At 43.4% G+C, this 24,612-nt stretch overlaps 1 protein-coding gene across 1 annotated transcript in view; it reads right to left on the bottom strand.

Annotated features, from left to right (window-relative positions):
• LOC124115824 overlaps window positions 1-24,612 on the bottom strand; it is a 276,313-nt gene that overhangs the window by 128,943 nt on the left and 122,758 nt on the right. The window lies entirely within an intron of this gene.

Below are 24,612 nucleotides of genomic sequence, written 5' to 3'. Positions count from 1 at the left end.
TCAATACCAACTGAGACGAAGCCTTCTATAACGCTGAGATGTACGTCCGTGTTCTTTGTATATCCCACATGAATCTTCACTTTGTACATTTGCCCCACAGTGAGATGTATATCTCTCTGGAGAACAGATCCGCTGATTACAATATAGCTGTTACCATGTCTAGCTGATGGACGCTCAGATGTAATAATGTGTATGCATGTAGAGTTGTTAGTCTGCCAGTGCTCGGGAAGAGGTTCATTGCACGTCGATGAATTCACAGGTTTATTTTGTATCTCAAACGAAGGATTCTTCACCAAGTTGCCTCCTAGGTATGCCACGGACTGTGGTTCTGGGGGAGATGTGTCGACGACAACGCCGTCCGATACAGCTACGTCTGAGGCGTGACGCACTGCATCTACAGCATACACCTTGCTCCATATGCGTGTACCTAGAAACAAGGGAATACCGTCATCAGGCGTTTCTGGAAGGCTTCCTTAATGAATAGTTAGGCGCCTCTTAGGACATTACCAAGCGGCATAGCCTTTACAGGATTTTCAATAATTAGTTTCACAAAGAAGACACAATTTATGAACAACAACTTCTTTAATACTGTAAAGACGATGTTTCGTTACAGATCCTGATACCGTTATCAAGCAAGAAAATGATATAATGATCTATACCGAAACGTCGCCTTTGCCGTATTGAAGAAGTTGTTATTCATAAATTGTGTCTACGTTGTCATCCGTCAAATAATACCAATCAAACAATTCAGTTTAGTTTCACTGTGGGACAGTTTATGTTTCGCCACTTGCTTTTGAAAATTTGCTGTTTACAGAACATTTACTTTGGTGACAAGTTGTCCTCCGCAGGATGTATGGGACGAAAGATGAGTGAAACCATCAGGAGGCGGTGCGTGACGCTAAGCTGGGCTATCTTTATTAAGTGTCAATACATGCTGGTACTTGGCTTAGGCCAGACGGATCTGATCAGGATACATACCACTAGGTAGGGGGGAAGCAAGTTGTGCCGAGAAGGTGGTATGAAGCCCAGTCTCCCGCCAGCCCAGCACACTGCAGTCTGTTGTGTCGTTGACTCTTCCCACACACCAGAAGTACGTGATGATCGTGGAGTCCGTGTCAGAGAAGCCGTGCCAGGAGGCGGAGACCTCTGATGGAGAACTCTGGTAGTCCGTGTCGTGCATGCCTGCAGGGATGTATTAGAGACAGTTAGAGGAGGTAACTACACAAGTCAAGTAACCACATCTCACCAGTTATTTTAAGCTCTGTGGAGATCCCGGGTCAATTGAAAATTGTTTGTTTGTTCGATGTGGAACGCCACAATATTCCTGCTGTATGACGATTGTCTGTTAATAATTAAATCAGGACCAAACGATCTGGGGATTGATTTTATGAGCAACAATGCTCGCCAACGACACATTATCAACCAAGTCACCGAACCTGACAACTCCTGACAAGCATTGGCTTTTTGGGACGTGTGACAATGGTCGGGCACTGAAGTCGCTGTGTAATCGTATGGACGGCAACCCTTCTCTCAACATTCTATTCCCTGGTCCACACTCTGTTATAAACAGGACGCTCTGGTACAGCTGGGATATTGCGACCTACAGCAACAGACAACACTCTTAGCACTGCTACTGGAGAAGGGAACGTACCTTGTCCGTCATCCACTCTGCCCGCTACAGGAGGCAGCACGTCCACCCGGACACCGTCAGAGTGAGCCCAGCTGACCAGGCCAGCTCTGTTGAAGGCCAGGACACTGGAGTAGTACACTGTGGCTGCTTCTAGACTCAGGCCCCTGGCTGTGTACTTCGTGGTGGAAAGGTCATCTGACGCGTGGATACTGTGTCCTGAAATAGTGAAGTTACTGAGTCATTGAGTTTTGTTATAGTCAGCTATATTGCGGCGGGGGAACCTGAAATGGGTTTCACATATTGTCCCAAAGTGGAGGTCGAACCTATGCGAACCTAACCATCCTTTATAATTTGTCAGCTATTGCATCCTTTCATTTCCCATGTACAGCGAATAATAACAACATCAATAATAATAACAATAATTATAATAATATTAATAACACATAAGTCAGTGAAAGTAAAGTCAACGCCGGTCAATCAATTCCAAGGTATTTAGAAGGACGAGCTGTGTTGGTCGTTGTGAGTAATGAATCAATGTTCGGGGTAGGATATTAGCTACCTGGACATCAGCTTCCAGGTTAGATTCAAGCACATTTCTATACTGATCTGTAATGTGTTGGTCCTAGGACATCAGCTTCCAGGATAGACACATGCACACGTCTATACTGATCTGTAACGTGTTGGTCCAAGGACATCAGCTTCCAGGTTAGATACATGCACACTTCTATATTGATCTGTGACGTGTTGGTCCTAGGACATCAGCTTCCAGGGTAGATACATGCACACTTCTATATTGATCTGTGATGTGTTGGTCCTAGGACATCAGCTTCCAGGTTAGATATATGCACACTTCTATATTGATCTGTGATGTGTTGGTCCTAGGACATCAGCTTCCAGGTTAGATATATGCACACTTCTATACTGATCTGTGATGTGTTGGTCCTAGGACATCAGCTTCCAGGTTAGATACATGCAAACTTCTATATTGATCTGTGATGTGTTGGTCCTAGGACATCAGCTTCCAGGCTAGATACATGCACACTTAAATATTGATCTGTAATGTGTTGGTCCTAGGACATCAGCTTCCAGGTTAGATACACTCACACCTCTATACTGATCTGTAATGTGTTGGGGGAGTTGGGAAATTGAGAACGCTCACCCCCGGGGCTTGTACTGATGTAGACCTGGTACTTGAGAATCCCAGCGGCGCCCGGCAGGAACTTGTTGGTCCAGCTGACCCTGACTGTGTCCGTCGCCATCTGAAAGTCTGCATCCTTGACTCTATCGTCATCACTGAGCTCAATCACCTGCATCATTAACATATAGTGTTGGAGACTGAGCAGGTGAATGCCGTTTAAAACCACAATCATAAATATTTAGCTATACCGTGATGGGCGGTTAACGGTCAAATCTGGACCAACCAAACCATTGACTGAAAGCATTAACACCGGAAGTCCTCAAAAAGATCACCAGATATTGTCCTAGAAGTCAAGCCTATTTTACCATCTTCCAGGGGCAGCAAACTTATTAAGATTTAAGTGGAACGCACATATGAATCATATAATATCTTCAGATCATTCATGATTATGAGTCACATGTGTCACTAGTGGGCGAACGAACTTATCATTACGTGTTAACAAATGAGGAGCCGTATTTTCTATCAAATATGTTTGAGTGACAATATCAAATCTGCCTTATTTAAGGAAGAGCAATGAGATTCTTACAACATGCTTGCAACATTATAAACATGGAATTCCTTTGTTCCACATGTAAAAAAAAGCCACAATGTGTGTTGACTCACTGCGAGTGCCTGGTTGTCGGTGGTCTTGGGAGGGGCTGTGTCGACCATGACCCCATCTGACTTGAAGATGTTATACGTCGTCGCATTATACCAGCCTCTCACAAAGAAGGAATACCAAAGCCGGCTGCTGAGGTCCTCGCCTTGGTCACAAGCACGACAGTTAGTCGGAATAGTCCATTATAGTTCATACTCTCTTACAAACATCCCTTCTCTTTCATTGCTTTGTAAATGAATACCACAACACATAGTTTGACACGAAACATTTGTTTTTTAGTTTATAACAGACATTAGCGCTTAGACTGCCGTAGTTTAATGGTCAAGTATCGGATCGTCTTAGCACTAAGATCGCTTTATGGAACTACATAAGTTGCAGACTTCTAAACAAAGATCGCATTATGATAGGTAGGTGAGTCAGTACCGTGTGCCAGAAGGATGACAGCTGATGTTTGCCGCCCGACGCTGAACCAGACTCTGCGGGAGTGACTGTCAAACACACCCGTTGGGTAGTCGCTGTCACTGTCTCCAAGACTGACCTCATACCTGCAGCCAACAACAAACTGGCTGAGATACCTGGCACACTGTGGTCACAACGATGAGTTATTTCAAGCAACCTTTACAAATATTCTAGATATTAAGTAATAAGAGAAACTGTACTGTGTGAAAGGCAGCCCTTGTTGTTTCAGCACCGTCCAACGGGCAGCCATGAAGGTGTCTGATGGTGAGTGGTCAATGTCCCCGGATGTTGTGAAGCGGAGGTCAGTGACATCGGTCACAGCCAGAACATTTTTTGACCCACCTAGGATATAAACAGTGACATATACCGCCATGCACTAACGATTACTGGTTCTAGTCATAATTAATGATCAATATTTGTTGTGAACTGACATTCTGTGATTGTTATTGCAACCGAGTTAGATCCTCCCTGTGGAGGCAGCACTTGTGACGTACCATCCAGCAGCTGTGTACATCCGCGTGTGTGGTGGCACGTCCTGTCCTGCACGGCACAGACACAGTGACCCTCACAGTTGTAAGACTGACACCGTCTGACCAGCTCGAGCATCCCCCCAGCTCCTAGTTCCAGTTCCAGGTGAAGCGCATCACTCTTGAGGCCAACCTGGGTCACACGGAATACACATTGAACATAGAAACATAACTAGGTTAATTCTATGGGAATGTTTTTGTGTGTTCTTGGGTTGTAAATATAAAACGTCAACGCGAGAGAACAATCAGTCTCGGAAATATGCCGAAGCAGATTCCATTTGGAAAAGGGCAAATTAGCAGTGAAAATTACATGAATGGATCACTGAAAACCAGCGTTGACACCAGGTGTTCGCGAACATGTAACACCTACCCCGTTGACAGCCCAGATTGCCACAAACACAGACGGTTTGGAAGAGAGGTCCTTTGTGTCTACAACACCAGTCTGAACTCTGCCTTCGTCCTTGTGCTCAATGCCAGATACATTGTGTTGTACGAGCACAAATGTGCTTCCCTGCAACAGACACACGTATCTGTAAGTAAATGATGTCAAGGTGGTTTCAAGATGCACCAGGTCAGCTCGGAGTCAGAACACCGTGTCTGAGTGGTAGTACTAGTACAAACAAACAAACAAACAAACAAACACAAACACACATACACATACACACACACACACACACACACACACACACACACACACACACACACACACACACACACACAAACGTGCATGCACCACGTCGCTATATCAGTGCAATAATCTTGAGCGCGACGCTAAAACCCCATTCCGCCCCATTACATCTCACCTCATCACACTTCCCCATCTCAAAATGCACCAACAACGACAAATCTGTAAGTGTTCCTCCGTGTATCTATGTTGTTTCTTTTAGTATGTTAGTATCCCTACTACATGAAACTGTGTATACGTCATACCAACGACACATCAGTATTATATAACCTCGGACAAAATATTTTAAAATATGTAATGTGTTTTCAGTATGAACGTGATTCCACCTCAGTAAGATCCGTCCCGAACTCAGCAGACCCAGCTGTGATGATGTAGTGCGTTATTCCAGAATGGAGATCAGAGAAGCCAAGCCAAGCGAGGTTCAGCCGGGTCCTGTTCCATGTCATCCAGCCAGACTGGTGTCGAGACAACCCCGCTGCATGGTCGGTGTGCACAGCTAGCGCACCTGCATTACAGTCATAGAACCGTGTTAGTGAGAGAAGAGTGGAACATTCGTGGATACATTGTTGTGTTAACCGTCAAAGATCCATGGATACAATATTGTGTGTCAACTGTCAACGATTTATGGAATTATTACTGTTCGTTACCTGTCAAGGATTCATTGAGACATTACTGTGTTACCTGTCAAAGATTCATGGAGACATTACTGTGTTACCTGTCAAAGATTTATGGAGACATTACTGTGTATTACCTGTCAAAGATTCATGGAGACATTACTGTGTTACCTGTCAAAGATTCATTGAGATATTACTGTGTTACCTGTCAAAGATTCATGGAGACATTACTGTGTATTACCTGTCAATGATTCATGGACAAATTACTGTATGTTACCTGTCAAAGATTCATGGATACCTTACTGCGTTACCTGTCAAAAATTCATGGAACATTACTGTGTGTTAACTGTCAATGATTCATGGCTACATTACTGTGTGTTACCTGTCAAGGGTTTCGAGCTGTCCACCAGCATGGCCCCAGTGTCTGAGGAGTGACATAAGCCGGCCATATTGCAGGCGACGAGCTTCACTGTGTAGCTGCTTCCATCGTGGAGGTCCAGCTGTGACAGCGTGTATTCTTCAACAAGTCCTGGGAGCTTTAGGGAAGGTAGAAATAGGATAGTGTTATGTTTGTAATAAATGCACTTTATATGAGATATCAAATCCATTGATTATAGAAACTGTGATTATAATGTTATAAGATGCGGATGTTGAGTGTGTTCACAGTTTTGTAGATGTAGATGATATAGATTGCGATACATATTACCATTAGTGTTGTATACTTCACCTTGCTTCTAAACCATGTTTAACATGAACAAATGACGGTCACCTTCAGGAGACTTGACTTGAACTCCCCCAGTTGGTGTGATGAGATGGAGAGGTACTGTCTCTCAATGTAAGACTCTTCGTCCTTGAACTTCCAGCCTATCCTCAAGGTCGTCCTGCTGATGGACGTCCCAGCCACAATGGAACCGTGTCCATCTAGGATCCCTGGTGTCACGACAACTTCTGGTGGAGTGATGTCAACCAGAAACCCGTTGGACGTAATTTCACTGTATAAACCTGCCACATCAAAGTGATAACATATATACAACTAGCTGTTTTGGATACGCATCACCTTTCTTCGTTTGATTCAGTTTTTCTACACATCACAACTGGGGGATACAGATCGTCCCGTAAGTAAAGTTTTCCCACATCTACTTCTCCCGGATTGGTGACAAATATTATTTTGTTTTTTAATCCATAAACTGATCTCTTCATTCGTCACTTACACCCAAATACGTTGTTAAGTGCATTCCTCGTTATAGTGTTATTTCTGTGCATTAACCCTACGTTTTGTAAACATATCAGTTTATTTCTATTTTTGCTTCCGATCTCGAATGCTTATTCAAAGTTCACATTCGAAGAAATAAAGTATACGTATTTGGAGGAAGGTGATTAAGGAAGAAATTGGTGACTATAGATTTGAAAATATAAACAAATGTGCAGCCTACTGGAGGCTATGAAATGTCTGCCAATGTGCGCTTTAGGATTAATAAATGATAATGTCATGATATATAAATACTCTCTTTCGACTTTAGTCAGCTTTGGTTTCAACTGAGAGATGATATTAAAGATGTGCGTTATAGCTCATAACCTGCTTTGTTGTAGGCCCTGACAGTTGTGTACAGAGTCTGTCCAACCGGAAGTTGGTGGTCACGTGACAGCGTGTGGAAGATGGCCTCCTCCAGGGCTGCATTCGTTGCTGCGAGAATCTCGTCACCTCCTGGAGTTGTCCCCACACGCCATTCATAGTGGGCTAACCCAGACTCAGGGTCGTGGAAGCCTCGCCACTTACAACCAAGGAATGTCCTGAAAACAATAATCACACAGAACTATTTGGCAGGATAATGTGAACTTATGATCCCGTAATTCTTTTGTTTTAAAATCACAACCTTCAGTTCAGGCCAACTCAGAAAAACAGATAGTACTTTAGTAACTTCTTTTAAAATTTATTTTACAGATGAATAATGGATTATTTACTGTTCCTAAATAAGTTTGATAATACTATGGCCAATGACAGATTGAGTTGCATCATGATCACCTGGAAGCCTGATATTGGACATCTTCATCTCGGGTTCCGTCCATGATGTTCCCAGTTCGTGGAGCGGTCACGTCTAAGATGACACCATCACTTGTCGCCATGGTGCACAGACTAGCCATGTTACACGCGGTCACCGTCACGTAATACGTCATGCCACACTTGAAGGCAATGTCGTAGAAACCAACATCTGCAACAATTAGACACGCACAGGGTAGCCGCAGTATATCTTCATAAATATTAGTACAACAATTAGACACGCACAATTTTGCCGCAATATACTTTCATAAATATTAGTACAACAATTAGACACACATTTTACCGCAGTATGCCTTCATAACTATTAGTACAACAATGAGATACACACATTTTACCACAGTATGCCTTCATAACTATTAGTACAACAATAAGACAAACACATTTTGCCGCAGTATACCTTCATAAATATTATTACAATTAGACACGTACAGGGTAGCCGCAATATATATCCATAAATATTAGTAAACCAATGAGACACGCATATTTTACCACAGTAGACCTTCATAAATATTTGTACAACAATGAAACACACACGTTTTACCGCAGTATGCCTTCATGAATATTATTACAACAATCAGATGTCGGGGTATAAACGTAGATATGTAATACCAAGGTTTTACCATCAGTCCTAAGCCCGTTACACGAGACAAGAGGATGCTTTCTGTACATTGATGGACAACGAACCTCAAAAACTAATATCAAGATTCCCAGTAAGGTAGGAGGTGTGGTAACCTAGTTGTTAAAATGTTTCCTCGTCCAGCCGAAGACCCGGGTTCGATTCCCAACATGGGTACAATGTGTGAAGCCCATTTCTGATGACCCGCCGTAAGATTGATGGAATATTTCTTGAAGCGGCGGACAAACTTACTCACACCCAGTACAGTGAGGACTGTTTTGCGTTATTAATGATATTTAAGGAACATTTTTGCTTTTTACCTGTTCTTGCTCCCACGTGTGACTGAGCGAGCGTGTCGTCACATCCCCGACACGTGCCCACCTGGAGGAGATAGTGACTGATTGAAGAGTGGGGGTCAGAAAAACCCTCCCAGTAGGAACCCATCTCCGACATCAGGGTGACAAAGTCAGCGTCCTTTGCCTGGCCTCTAACGTTGGTGCGTTGTCCATCATACACGTGGCCCCTAGATGGCGGTGTGTTGTCAGCCGTCACAGGTCGTAAAGTGATGAGACTGTGCAGGCCTACTTTGTTGTATCCCTAGTGCACGATTAAGACATTATAGTATCATATATTTCAGTTTCACACTTTTACCATTTTATACGTAGTAATAAGGTTATGCATTTTATAACGACTTCGAAAAGATGCTTGTATTGTTTCTTTAATCATCATAAACCCGTAGTACAAAAGGGGTAAAAAACCTGTACATGTCAGCATTTGAGTAATGGTGATAAGACCTTTGAGTAGGCGTAGAAACCACTGATTTGAAACACGTGCTTTTTCCGGAAGTTTGAAAAAAAAGGTAAGAAAAGATAACTCTTATTGACTTAGATAGAAAGAGAAGCGTCCGTAAAATATTGCCTCGTAGGGGGCAAGACACTCCCCTTCTGATTTCGCATGGAAATCACACACAATTGAAATGTCGCTCTAATGTCACATATCTCACAGACACAAGTGGAATTAAAACAAGCGAACAAGGTTCACAACTGGACGGTTGTAAGTCACACACTTATCGTTCTTGTACACATGAATCGCGGCTTTGCGGACAAGGTTATCTTGTCCAGGAAACACTGTTTCCACAACACCAAGAGGCCACTCATTCCTTGCACAATTGTCTTTCACAAGAACAACATCCCCTTCTTGCAGGTAAGGCTGGGAAATCTTCCATTTCGACCTGGTTTGAAGACTCTGCAAGTGGTCAAGTCTCCATCTTCGCCAAAACTCTTCTGCAAGTGTCTGGACATACATCCACTGAGACTTGCATATATTTTTTACATCTAGAGACAGATCAATATTTGGGGTGTGTTCCGTTTTTTGAGTCAATAACATTGCAGGTGATAAGATCATCGGTTGTTGAGGGTCAGTCGAGATGGATGTGATAGGTCGAGCATTGATGATTGCCGTCACTTCAGCCATAAGGGTCGAGAGTACTTCATGGGTCAACCGTTTTGTGTTCAGGAGCATAGCATCTCCGAGAAGTCCCAATCATTCGCTCCCATACACCTCCCATGTGAGATGAGTGAGGGGTGTTGAACAACCAAACCACACCATTGTTGTACAGGAAGTCTTGCACAGGCCCATCTTCTACATTAACAGCAGTGACATTAAGGGATTCAATAGCACCAATGAAATTTGTTCCCCTATCAGAACGGAATTGCTTGACTTCCCCTCTTAAGGCAATAAACCTTCTGAGACAGTTTATGAATGAGGAGCTTGTCATTTCTTCAACGAGTTCAATGTGTACTGCACGTATCATTAGGCAGGTAAACAATATCGCCCATCTTTTGCTGTTTGCACTACCACCTCTTGTACGACGAGTCACAATTTCCCATGGTCCGAAAGCGTCAACACCAACATAAGTGAATGGTGGGCATGGCACCAAGCGGTCTGGAGGCAAATCTGACATCATCTGAGTTTCTGGTTTTCGTCTGAGCCGATTGCACGTGACACACTTGCTGATTAGAGATGACACCAGTCTTTTTGCCCCAATAATCCAGTAACCTGCCGATTTCAGAGCACCTTCCGTCAGATGTCTTCCTTGACGTCTTACCCTGTCATGGTAGTGGTGTACAAGAAGCTTTGCAACATCGTTTCCCTTGGGAATGATAATGGGATTAATCTCACAAGCTGTCAGTTTGCTGTTCTTCAGTCTTCCTCCTACCCTAAGAACGCCTTGTTCATCTAAAGCAGGTGAGAGGGACAAGATTGAGCTTTTCCTTGGAAGTGGCTTCTGGTTTTGCAGACACATGATCTCCTCAGAGTAAGCTTCCCTTTGGACTGCTTTGACAATGAAGACCTCTGCATCCTTAAATCCTTCTACATTTCTTAAGTCTTTACACTGGTGCCAACCAACACATGAACTGTTAGTTTTGGTGAAGGATCTTGCAATGTGTTTCAGATGTGAGATTGTCTTTACAAGTCTTTTCCAACTAGAAAATCTCGTAAAGCGATCAGTGCCCAGTTGTTGCGGCACAGCTGTAGAGACTGAGGTTTTAGTCGACTTGAGTTCGGCTCTAACCTCTTTATCATTGTCTGGGTCGACAAGCGAGAAAAGTTGTGAGTCACACATATCGGATGTATCACTTTGGCTCAGGACATCAGGTCCTCTTAACCAAAGGCTATCACTGTAGCACAATGATGTCACAGACCTCGTTGCTTGATCAGCTGGATTTATGTTTGATGGCACATAGTTCCACTGTTTTGGTTGTGAAGATTGGCGAATTCTGTCAATCCTGTTTGCGACATACACATGGAATCTTCGTTTCTCATTGCATATATAACCCAATACGACGCGGCTGTCTGTGAAAAAATGAATGAATGTCAAGCTGCTGGAGTAGGACATCTGCCATCTCTGCAGATAGAACAGCAGCACACAACTCTAACCGATGTATGGTATGTCCATGACGTGGGGCTACTTTGGACTTGCCCAGCAAGAAACTTTGTGTACTGGTGCCATTGACGTCGTACATCTTGAGGTAAGCAACAGCACCTATTGCTTCCTTCGAAGCATCAGAGAATATATGAATCTCTGTGGTAAGGGAAGCAGACATTGAGATTTTTGAATAAGGTCTTGGGATGACAACATTTTCAAGATTCTTGAGGGAGTCACACCAGTTCTGCCACTGAGATAAGTAAGAAGAGGGAAGGGGGTCATCCCAACCAGAGGTTGTTGACATTAGTTCCCTAAGCAACAGTTTTCCTTTGATGACAACTGGTGCTGCAAAGCCCACAGGGTCGTAGAGGCTGTTTATGGTAGACAATACCCCGCGCCTGGTGAAGGGCTTCCTCTCGGCACAGACTTGGAAGGTGAAAGTGTCTTTGTTAATATCCCAGGATAGGCCAAGGCTTCTTTGAGGCGGAGGAGTGTTCGTGTTGAAGTCCAAGTCCTTGATGTCCTTTGCGAGGTCCTCCGCATCAAACGCAGCTAGCACAGTTCGACTGTTGGAGGCTATCTTGTGTAGTCTTATGTTACCCCCATGTTGGAGCACACTCTGGGTTCTCTGAATCAGATCGATGGCTTTTTCCTCTGTGGGGACGGACAGCAGTCCGTCATCAACATAAAAGTCATTCTCCACGAACCGTTTCACATCAACGTCAGCATTTTCCACTGATCGTCTGAGACCATAGGTAGCGACTGCAGGAGAGGGTGAATTCCCAAACACATGAGCAGTCATTCTGTACTCAATCAAGTCTTGGCTTGGATCATTATTTCTGTACCAGAAGAATCTGAGGTAGTCACGATGAGATGGCTTCACCTTGAAGCAGTAAAACATTTGCTCCACATCTGCCGTCACTGCAAAGGATTCTGTTCGGAACCTGAGAAGGATTCCCAACAGATTGTTTATGAGGTCAGGACCAGTCATTAGGACACTGTTCAGAGAGACGCCATTGTACTTCGCAGATGAATCAAATACACCCCTGATTTGTCCTGGTTTCTTGGCATTGTAAACACCAAACAAGGGCAAGTACCAACACTCTTGATCCTTTTCCAATGGAGGGGCTATTTCTGCATGTCCCTTGTCTATGACTTTTGCCATGAATGTTGTCCTATGTTCTCGCTTTGTTGGATCTTTGCGCATGCTGGAGTCCAATAGTTTTGCTCGATGAATGGCATGGAATTTGTTGCATGGCAGCCTAGCACGATCTTGTCGAAATGGTAGTGGAGCAGTCCAACAGCCATCACTATGCTTTGAGAATTCGGCATCCATAATCCTCAGGAATTGCTTGTCTTCAATAGACAAAGTCTGCGTTTCGTCAAGTCTTGTTTTCTGAAAGACACTCTCCCCAAAGTCATTTCTCTCGTTGACTTCAAAATTATTAGGACAGGGCTCCATGATTGTTGTTCGACCATCCCTGAGCATGTGAGTCTTGTTAACTATTACCACATCCGGTTTGTGTACCTGCCCGAGACAGACTTCCCCAATTATTGCCCAGCCAAGGTGCAACTTCTGGGCATACGGTGCATCAGGCAGTCCAATGCGCTGATCAAGTACATGATGAGCTGCTAGCAGGTCTCGTCCTATGAGCAACAGAATGTCTGCACCTGAATCAATAGGTGGGATATACTCAGCAATGTCCCTTAAGTGAGGATGATGAATAGCTGTTTTTGGAGTAGGGATCTCCTCTCGCACATTTGGAATCTCATTACACTCTATCAAGGTGGGTAAATGTAATGATGAGGACCCGTCTAAGGCTTGAATGACATATCCTGATGCTCGTCGGCCAGACATTGTCACACAACCAGCACAAGATGAGAGTGTGTATTCAACTTCATCTCCATCTTCATGAAAATTATCAAAGAACTCACTTTTTGCAAGTGACCGGTTGCTCTGATCATCGATAACAGCGTATGAGAATAAGTACTGTTGTGGACATCCTTTTGGAAATACCTTGACTAGCAGAGTCTTGGCACATGACTTGCCGCCAACCAAATTATCACATATCTGTGTGCAAGCTGACATCGTTATTGGCTTCTCTTCATGATGTGACGCCGACAGAGCAGTAACGTTTCTCTCCCCTTCATGCTTCCTCAGCGAAGTCCTTTAGCGGAGGTTTCTCCCTCATTGTTACTGTGCATGGCGGTAGCATGCTGAACACTCCCACAAAAGAAACACTGAATGCTACACTTGCATTCACGCGCAGTGTGCTGAGTAGATTCACAACACTTGAAGCATATTCTATGCTTACCAAGAAAGTCCTTTCTCTCACTCAGAGACAGACGTCGGAACCCCTAACAATAATTAAGAGTATGTCCCTCCGATTTATCGTGGTAGGTACAGAGTCTAACTCGTTCCGTAACATTGTCTTTCTCCCCGATGTCAGTTTTCTTTGACAGCAGTTTGAAGTTTGGGTTGATATTCAAGGGATGAAATTTCTTTGTGGCATTTGGCGCTGACTGTGAGTCATAAAGAAAGCTTGTATCATTTCGGATTCTAGCCTGTCTGCTTATGAATTCTGAGAACACAGAAAAGGGAGGATAAGCAACATGATACCGTTCCTTGTAGTTGACTGCTTCATTTGTCCATTTCTCTTGAAGAGCGTAGGGAAGCCTGTTCACAATCGGAGTCACGCCCGCTGAAGAGTCATAGTATGCCAGAAGGGCTGAGTACCTCTGATTGTCCTTCACAGACTCAATTTCGGATACAATGTCTGCCAGGTCATACAGTTTATCATGATCTTTGTTGGAAAGTTTAGGGAAATTAGACAATTTTTTCTTGAGTGCAGACTCCACAAGCTCGGGACTGGCATATCTGTCCCCCAGTCGTTCCCAGATCTTCTGAAGGCCACGAAGTGAATTATGAGCATTAGCAGCATGAATACTAGCGGCTTGTCTGCTGGACTCCGGGCCAAGCCACCTGACCAGCAAGTCGATTTCCTCCTGCGGAGACACATTTAGTTTGTACATAATTTGTGTAAAGCTATTCTGCCACACAGCAAAATACTCTGGCTTATCGTTGAATTTACTCAGCCAAGAGAGGAGGAGGTCTTTCCTCATCAAATATTTGGAGAGTTCTGAACACAAACCCAGTTGGTTTGTCACATGTCCCAATGCAGGGGGAGCTGTCATGTCTGGGACATAAGGTTCAGCTGCAGGGTTGAGCATACTATTTGGTGGAACAGTACCACGTTGAATTGTCGAGGCCTCTGGTGCATGTACTTGCCTTGGTTGAGTATGGGAGTCGTCACCATGGTTATGGAAGGACTTGAGGTCATGAACTGTGTTGCGATTACTCTGCCCGGCTTTGTGAGGTGTACTCGTACTTACGGGTATGTCTTGGTTCTTGGACACAGTTTCAACCTGGTCAAGTATCCTAGTTTCAAACTCATAAAAGGTTTGTTGATTTTCCACAAATTTCTGAATTTCTTCGAGCTTCGCCGATGTCTGGGAAGAACGGTCGTCTCGCCTTGATTTCTTGTCAACCTCCAAAACTCCCTGCATAGCTTGTAATTCTGCCTCAGCTTCATGTACTTCACGCTGTGAAGTAAGACGTTTCAGGTTCACTTCCAGTTCAGCTCACTGTTTCTCCATCTTTGCTTCCTGTTCAGCGAATTTCAGTCGAATCTTGGCCGCTTCAGCCTTTGCTTTTTGTCTCATGAGAATAGAACTTCCACTTGAATGAAGGCTTTTGCTTCGCACAGAAGCTGATTCTATCCTGTCAGTGTTTGTCAAACTAGTAATTCTAGCATTAATGTCCTTCAGTGCCATCTGCACCTTATTCAAGAGTGAATCGGCAATGTTTTGATGTGCAGCCTGTACTTGTGAACTTTCTTCAGTGCCAGTTCTTTGTAAATATGCAAAGAATTCCAAATATGTTTCCTCATACTTCCCGTATTGGCAGTCAATATTTGCACGCACACTGGTTAATTGTCCAAAATCATCATGTGTCGAGTGTGAACAGGCACTCTCTGTTTGCCTTGCTAGTTTGGACAGTTTGTTGACATAATTTTGCACGTTTTCTTGGTATAGTTCGTAACCTAGCTCCTTTTAACGTCTAGATCCTTTACGTGATTCCATAGTGTAATACTCACGCACAATTCTTGGAAGAATAATGTATCAATGGATCGTACGTCTCGTGGTCATCGGAGCGCTGTGCCTCATACACGAGAGTGGCGATGAAGGTTTTTTACTATAACGACTTCGAAAAGATGCTTGTATTGTTTCTTTAATCATCATAAACCCGTAGTACAAAAGGGGTAAAAAACCTGTACATGTCAGCACTTGAGGAATGGTGATAAGACCTTTGAGTAGGCGAAGAAACCACTGATTTGAAACACGTGCTTTTTCCGGAATAAAACTCTTATTGACTTAGATAGAAAGAGAAGCGTCCGTAAAATATTGCCTCGTAGGGGGCAAGACACATTTGTTGAGAGTTAGGCTTTCATATGGCTTGAAGCTAGAAATACAGAATATATAAATTGATAAATACATTACCTTCACTGAGACAAAGTAGACATGCCCGTCTGCTAGGGGTGCCTCGCCGTCGATAACCATACACTGGTCCGTTGTAGATGTGTACTTGATCACGTCGTCATAGGCAGGTCTCGATCCCACCCCCACGTCATAGCTTACGACGCCACTCTCCGGGTCAGACAGAGCACCGTCCCAGCTTGAACAAGCACGCCACAGACGATCAATACTTTCAAACTGAAGACAATCTCACCAGCAAAGGAAACCAACAATCAGATTCACTTTATGTCAAGTTCTAACTGTATTATTGGTGGACACTAACTGTGTCACTTACCACACATCTATCACAGACTTCGTTATGTATTTCCCAGAGAAATGTATTGATCCCCCTGACGTCACTGGCGGCGTGGAGTCAATCAACACCCCCGACGATATGACTGTCCTGCTCTTGTTCACAAAGTCCGTGGCTGCAACAGAAGACGCTGACGGCGATCCACAAAACAATTTTTTTTGTAACAAGGAACCTATTTATCAAAATATTATCAAATATCAAAAATGCGTAAATTGAAGGATCAGTCGAGATATGCTTTTATCTATTTTATTTATTCGTTCATTGATCCTTTATTACTGCAATGTCATTAACCAGTGATCTACGTCAGATGTCCAACGCACTGTACGAGTGATATATATTGACATATACACTGTGTTACACAATGTCCGATAGGTGTAAACTGTGTCACCATCCATCTAGACAATGTCAGATATATGTATATTCTCCCACCATCCATCTGTACAATGTCAAATATACAATGTCAGATGCATGTATATTCTGTCACCATCCATCTGTACAATGTCAAATATACAATGTCAGATACATGTATATTCTGTCACCATCCATCTGTACAATGTCAAATATACAATGTCATATACATGTATATTCTGTCACCATCCATCTGTACAATGTCAAATATACAATGTCATATACATGTATATTCTGTCACCATCCACCTGTACAATGTCAGATACATGTATATTCTGTCACCAACCATCTGTACAATGTCAAATTTACAAAGTTAGATATATATATATATATTCTGTCACCATCCATCTATACAATGTCATATATACAATGTCAGATACATGTATATTCTGTCACCATCCATCTGTACTATGTCATATATACAATGTCAGATAAATGCATATTCTGTCACCATCCATCTGAACGATGTCATACATACAATGTCAGATATATGTATATTCTGTTTCCATCCATCTGTACAATGTCATACATACAGTGTCAGATATATGTATATTCTGTTTCCATCCATCTGTACAATGTCATACATGCAATGTCAGATATATGTTCATTCTGTCACCATATAATGTCAGATACATGTAAATTGTGTCACAACACCACCCGTCTATGCAATACCAGATAATAGGAACACAAATTGTGTAAGGATTGTGTCGTCATTGACTTGTACCTGTCACCGACGCGTAGATGGTGTGCCCGTCGTGTAGCCGGAGGCCGTGCAGGATGGCGTGGTTCACCAAACCCTCTCTCCGTCTTGCAACCACGTCCTCCCCTCCTGGATCAGAACCTACGAAAGAGGAGTCGGAGTTACTTCACAGTTAACCGGTCACCCTGGTACAGGAAGCCATCAAGTCTGACACGTGGCTAGAGCCTGGTGCTGTGAAGCCATCAAGCTTACACGTGGCTAGAGCCTGGTGCTGTGAAGCCATCAAGCTTACACGTGGCTAGAGCCTGGTGCTGTGAAGCCATCAAGCTTACACGTGGCTAGAGCCTGGTACTGTGAAGCCATCAAGCTTACACGTGGCTAGAGCCTGGTGCTGTGAAGCCATCAAGCTTACACGTGGCTAGAGCCTGGTACTGTGAAGCCATCAAGCTTACACGTGGCTAGAGCCTGGTGCTGTGAAGCCATCAAGCTTACACGTGGCTAGAGCCTGGTGCTGTGAAGCCATCAAGCTTACACGTGGCTAGAGCCTGGTGCTGTGAAGCCATCAAGCTTACACGTGGCTAGAGCCTGGTGCTGTGAAGCCATCAAGCTTACACGTGGCTAGAGCCTGGTACTGTGAAGCCATCAAGCTTACACGTGGCTAGAGCCTGGTGCTGTGAAGCCACCAAGCTTACACGTGGCTAGAGCCTGGTGCTGTGAAGCCATCAAGCTTACACGTGGCTAGAGCCTGGTGCTGTGAAGCCATCAAGCTTACACGTGGCTAGAGCCTGGTGCTGTGAAGCCATCAAGCTTACACGTGGCTAGAGCCTGGTGCTGTGAAGCCATCAAGCTTACACGTGGCTAGAGCCTGGTACTGTGAAGCCATCAAGCGTACACGTGGCTAGAGCCTGGTGCTGTGAAGCGACTCGGTTCTGTGATAACGAATTGTGGTAAAATATAAGACTGTAAATATTGATAATTATCTATGACTGACATAAATCAGTTCAGCAATCAGATCTGGCAGAATGTACAATGTCTCTTATTGCATAACATATTGGTGTGAAAGTCAATACTTGAAGCTGGTACACGAAAGTAATGATTCCTTTCATAAGCTGGATCAAGTTATTGTCCCATACAAAGGTTAAAAGCAATCTGCCGCCTGCCGTACCGTTTTTACGTTCAGTAATCTGTTCTGTCGATGTTGTGTGTAGCCTGTAGATACCAGTAATGTGTAATCTTGTATGTTCTAGATGACCTTCACAAGATTTATTTAAGTAAACTAGAAGGGGTTTCCCCTGTTGACAACTGACATAATATCCACACTTCAAGATTCTTGCTTCGCCAAAACCACTGTCAATGTCACAATAAGAGGACAAGATATTATGTTTGTTTGTTGGTCTACTCTGCAATATATCAGCTGTATGACGGCCGCACAATGACACGCAGGCACCCAAGTCATCTAACCTGACCACTCGATCGCCCCTAGCTCGCCCCTCACGACCAGCAAAGGCTTCTTGGCGCATATTCTTAACCGGAATCACTGCAGGGTGAACATTTTATAGAGACTTACCCAGAGCAACTTCATAATATGCTATCCCACTGGGGTGTGGAGAAGACCCTTCCTCTTCTACATCAGTGAAGCCGTCCCAGTAGACCACCATCTCGCTTGTGCTAGTCTAAACAAACATACCTGTAGTTCACAATCTCACTCAACAAAAAACAGCAATGGTCCTATGGGTGAGAATGGTAATGCCACAAAAAGCAATACTAAAGCAACATAACGGTAGGGGACACCAGAAATGGTAAGGTGTCTTCGGAAAACTACCATTGAACAAACGCTTAACAGCACTCTAGGGAAATGACATATGTACCACGAGTGAGAAGGTTTCAGTGCTCAAGAACATCATTTCACACATACATATATTGCCTCGCTTTACATAAACTACATGAGACTTGTGCCAATCTCAACTGATGCCAAGGTACATAATGTGTGGAAGTCAATTTCAGTAAATGAGTAGATATTAAATGTATCAAAGAGACATTAAAAATTCTTTTGTTGAGCACAGCGGATCAGGATGTTATCAGGAGTAAACCAGTGACGAGACTGAGCTGACTATTGCACCTGGAAGGTGGGACTGGTGAGTCCGCCCAGAAAAACCCTTCCTCCGCTCGGTGGTGTCACGTCCACCGTGACCCCGTCACTACACGAGTTGACCTCTGGTAAATCCTCTGTCCACTTCTCGTTCTCCACGGTTCTGGCATCAGCATGAACACACACATAAAACCTCCTCCCGTGGACTAGCCGCCGTTCTGTCTCGACAAAGGCCACGTTTACAAATTCCTTGTCTGAAACACCAGTCACTAATCATGTAATATTCCATTTGGCGTAAAATGCAGAAATGGGATGAAAATTAATTGAATGAAAACTGAAAAAAATAGTGATAACACCAGGTGTTCGAAAAAAGGGCAAGCATGCTTTGTCCTACCCGTAGCACCCACCACTCACAAAATTGGCATAAAAATGTAAGTGTCTATTTTTTGTAATAGTTCTATTTTCGAGACAAATAATACTCTTCATCTCTTATCCGATGCAAATTCTTCTGCATATGGAGCGGCATATGTTGTTTTGGGCATTTCTGATTCATTAAGCACCCTGTCTTCATCTTTAAATATATCGACTTTTGTAAAAGTAGTGGTGTGCAAAGTAGTATGCATTTCACTTTCTCGGAAATGTTATGTATACAGCGTTCGTTTTGAGGGTTGTGGTGGCCTTGATGAATGAACATGGTAATTCTCGTCAATCCACTACCTGTGTGCCCGCACTTGATGACATCCGGCATGCTACAGGGGTCAGTGAAGGTCATCAGATTCTCTTTCTTGTAGTGTGAGGAGGGGTCCACCTGGTCACCTGACACCACTGCCCACGTGTAGTTCCTGTGACGGAGTGTCGGCCACACAGCAGACAGGATGTTCCTGAAAGGGGTGTAGTCAGCATCAGCGAGCTTCCACCTGTCATTCTTTTCCAGGGTGATGGGATACCCGACATCAGCAACTTGTCTGGCGCCTGGCAGCAGGATGGTAACTTACATGACACTCGTTGAGTGGAGGGATATTTGGGAAATAGCACAATATGGTTCAGATGAAGAAGTTAATAATTACATATGACATATCTGTGATATGTAACACAGGAAATATGTAAAAAACTTTTGCGCCCAACTGGCTGAGGTCCTTGCCCCCTCTACACGCAGCCCAGACAGCGAATGGGGCTTCTCCCAGGCCGTGCTGCCTAGCTGAACCCACCCAGAACTCTTCTGAGACTCCCCAACACTGCAGCCTTCTGCATTACCCAGATTGTCAGAAGGACTGTATTCTTGGCAGCAAACCTGGGTACTCTCCTAATGTCAGTCAACAGATTGGGAGGCACCGAGAACAATGGAATCGGACAACTTGATATTTGGAATGCAAGCATGACATTTCGAAACGAGGTCCGCATATTTGCCATGTTTGTCCTGAATCTTGTCACATTAGTGTCGAAAGGAACAGAACATTCAATGATATAAATGATTTCATTCGATTTATAAAAAATTACAACATTAAGGTATGTTGGCCTGGATGGATGTGAGACTGTATACAGGCCTTTTCCAAAGACTTTTATATCTACCATTTTTCATGGCGCTATCTACATATTCTGGGTCCATATACATGGCCCTTTGTGTCAAAAACATATGAATGTCAAAGACGATAATAAAAGGATCGAGCCACTCCGTCATGTTGCTTTAGAAACTGTGTTTGTGCCAAAGCTGGGCATCCACAGACAATGTGTTGGACAGTCTCATTTAATTCACTGTATTATCTGCATTTCATATTTTCATTGTGATGCACTTTCGAATGGGACGTGACTGGTCCTGAGCAGCAAACAGAAAGCCTCTCAGTTTCACTTTTCAGGACAGCCGACTTCATCTATGCGAAGGGTTTACTGCTCTTCTTAACATACTACACATAAACTCGACGCAGTGGTCGTTTAGAAAGCCTCTCCCTGAAAACTTGAGTCTGTGGCGTTTTGATATGGCACTTGGCTTGGTGGACACTCGTATCAGTACCGTCCAACAGTACAGAACCATCAACAAAATCAACACTGATATTGAGGAAATTGTAGAATATTTTCGTTTGACATGCTTCACAAAAGGATCAGCAGACAAACAAATGTGTGCAAAATTGCACAAAACAGTTCTATTACGATGAGCCTCCGCGTAAATCGAAATTATCCACACGCCGCATGTTCATAGCCATGACCTTTGGAAATATCCCAAACATATCCCTTGGAAATTCTGGTAGTGTCTTTAAATCAGACTAAATCTTACCAACAACATCGATGACGATGGCAGGCACTACAACCGCAGGGTCGTATTCAGCACAGTCTCTCACGTCGGCGGATACGGTGGTGGAGAGCCCCACTTTGTTGTAGCCTCGAACAGCAAGACGACGGCACTTACTGAAGTCCAGGCGTTGGGGCATCAGTACATGGAATGTCATCTGGAACAACCGATGTGTTGGGAGTAACAGTGTTGTGATTTATCCGTAGTTGTCATCCATATTAGATACAATGCTACCTCGTGGTTCCACGGATTAAAGTAGATCTCTGACGTCAACGTTAGAGAGTAATCACTCTCGAATATCCGACGAAACGGATTCCATTGGGATTAGAGACAAAATAGCGATGAAAATGGAATACTGTCTGGTTTGTTTACAGACAGCAGTCGCGGGGCAGGAATACAGCTGTGCGGCGTCAGGCAATAATTACTTGTTGTGCCAAGTGTGTGAATGGCGGAAGTAAACAGTTTCCTTGACTGAGCATCAAGGGCGAAATAGCTGTGAAAGTTATAATGGAACCGGCCAATATTGTCACTCTAGGGCCAATATGACTGACCTTGGACCTGTAACAAAGCCAATATGAAAACAACATGTCGTAACGAGCAGTTAAATGAGATCGGTGGGACGTTCCTTACGATATCAACCACTGGTTTTTACAGGCCGCATTGATAAAGCTTGACTTTTGCTGACTGCCGCTTTCAACAACAATCACTTTCCTCATCAAACGTACCACATCACCGCTGGTTGTGCTGTCTGACACTGGCTGCCACGTTGTCAGAAGCCTGCTGTCGTGGTCACTGTCTGTTAAGCTCCATTCATATCTGTCTACAACGCCATACGCTTCAGTCTTCACTGGCATGTCCGGGTCAGCAAACCTTGCCATGGTCACCTCAAGCTGGAACAGTGGACGCAGGAAGGTGTGGAGTCTGCTGATGCTGGGACACGCCAGTATAGAGACAGTAAAATAATCCCCGTGCCACTAAACCGTGGAAGCCTAAGCGGTTCATGAGCACAGTAAAGTATAATTTTTATTGTTAGCAAGTGTGCCAAACAGTATCTTTGAGTATTTTAGAAGCTATAGCATTAATGAAGATAGAACTGGTGAAAAGTTGAAAGTTGGTCAGCTCTCTGTTCGTGAATATCATTCTGTACACAAATCATATCATGGAATTCGCTCATATGACCCGACACATCTTTTAACATGATAATTAGAATGTTGTCACATAGAATGAGTTGGAAGTGTATCTTCGATGTGACCGTGACCTTTAAAGGATCGACCGAAGCCATGATGTAAGTACAAGATTTCAGCTGCCCTCCGCCCCTACCTGTAAATGACATACTTTTTAGTTACTTGTAAACACAAACTTTTCAGGGTATGCCCTTTGACAAATGATATAACCAATGCATGCATTTGTTTAGATATGCTTGATGGCGTCGGAGAATACTAGTAGAGACATCCATCAGATTTGCCCTCATCACCTTGGAGCCTGTGTCGGTGTTCGTGTAGTTCACGCTGATGTTGCCGCCTACAGGTGGATGGTGTAGCACTGTAACTCCGTCACTGTACACGGCGTCAGTGCAGACGTTCACAGCACACAACTTCACAGCCGCCCTGAACGTGTAGCCCGACATGAGATCCAGTCCCGTGGACAGTACGTGGTCGCGGTGTCCAGTGTACTCATAGTCCCTTTCTGTGTGCCAGAGGTCATCTGAACATAAAAGACAAGGTATGCATATGACTATTACGTAGATATTCATTCGATATGAAAGATCAAACTTTAGGTGTGGGTTTTGGTTTGACATTGACGAGCATGACACAACGAGCATGACAACATAATAAGCATGACAACATGCCAACACAAACTGCATGAATTAACAACGAGCAAACAAGCAGCAAGAACTAGATTTGCATTTCAGGTTAATTACCGGTAAAGAACATGTCATAGATTGGCATGCTTACTTTTGCTTTATTCTTTATTCATTTCGCAATGTAGGCCATCGAACAATTGTATATTTAGGTAGTCAGGTCCACATTGGACATTAAATAGCTTCTAACTTTCATTGCATACATATAATGAAAGTTTTTCACGGTTTCAGTATGGCATGATGAAAACGATATGTTAAACTTATTTGACGCAATATTTTCCGGGTATATATTTGTCTTAGATTATTATATGTTTTACAAATTAATAGAAAATGGTATTAGTTTTCAATAAGACCAATGATACAGAGGTTGCAAAATCTTTGGTCTCTTGGGACACCGAGATATCTATCCACTTAAATAGGGAGTGTATGAGAACTGCAACGATAGCAGGAAAACGCAGTACGACATTTATCTATATTTATATTTAGAAGATATGGTTTAACACAGAAATTTCATTTAATTTAGGTGATGGTACACAATCTGATTGGCTTTCCTTAAAATAGTCGAAATCAAATTAAAATAGAGTATTGCACCTTGGATACCAAATTAATCTTGCCATTTACAGCTTTGTTACAGGTTATAGCTCTTTCTTGGGTAACGACTATTAAGCATCCATATAACCTTACACCAATAAGTAATACAACGCTAACATGCTGATATGTACGGAGGATATCTACCGCACTCACCTCTTAAGACATGACCGGGTGTCGAAGACTTAGCGTCTGAGAAGAGTTTGCACGCTAATATATGGATCTGTTCAATTTCTTTATAGTTACTTAAACCACAAATGTCAGCTCTATATAACAATATTGGGGCTACTTTCAATATCTGGTAAAATACTTTATAATCAAAGGGTTGTACTTTCCTGAGGGATTTTAAAATACAAAATATTATTTGTCTGGCCTGAAGTGCAGCATTGCATACGTTGGTAGACCAATTTGAAGTTTCTCAGAATGATACACCCAAATAGTTATAAGAAGAAACCCATTCGTATCTAACATCGCCATAA

The sequence above is a fragment of the Haliotis rufescens genome, unplaced genomic scaffold (assembly GCF_023055435.1).
Source record: "Haliotis rufescens isolate VD_foot unplaced genomic scaffold, xgHalRufe1.0.p SCAF_16, whole genome shotgun sequence".
NCBI lineage: Eukaryota > Metazoa > Mollusca > Gastropoda > Lepetellida > Haliotidae > Haliotis > Haliotis rufescens.
The sequence above is the reverse complement of the archived record's forward strand: the minus strand, read 5'-3'. Positions and strand labels throughout refer to the sequence as shown.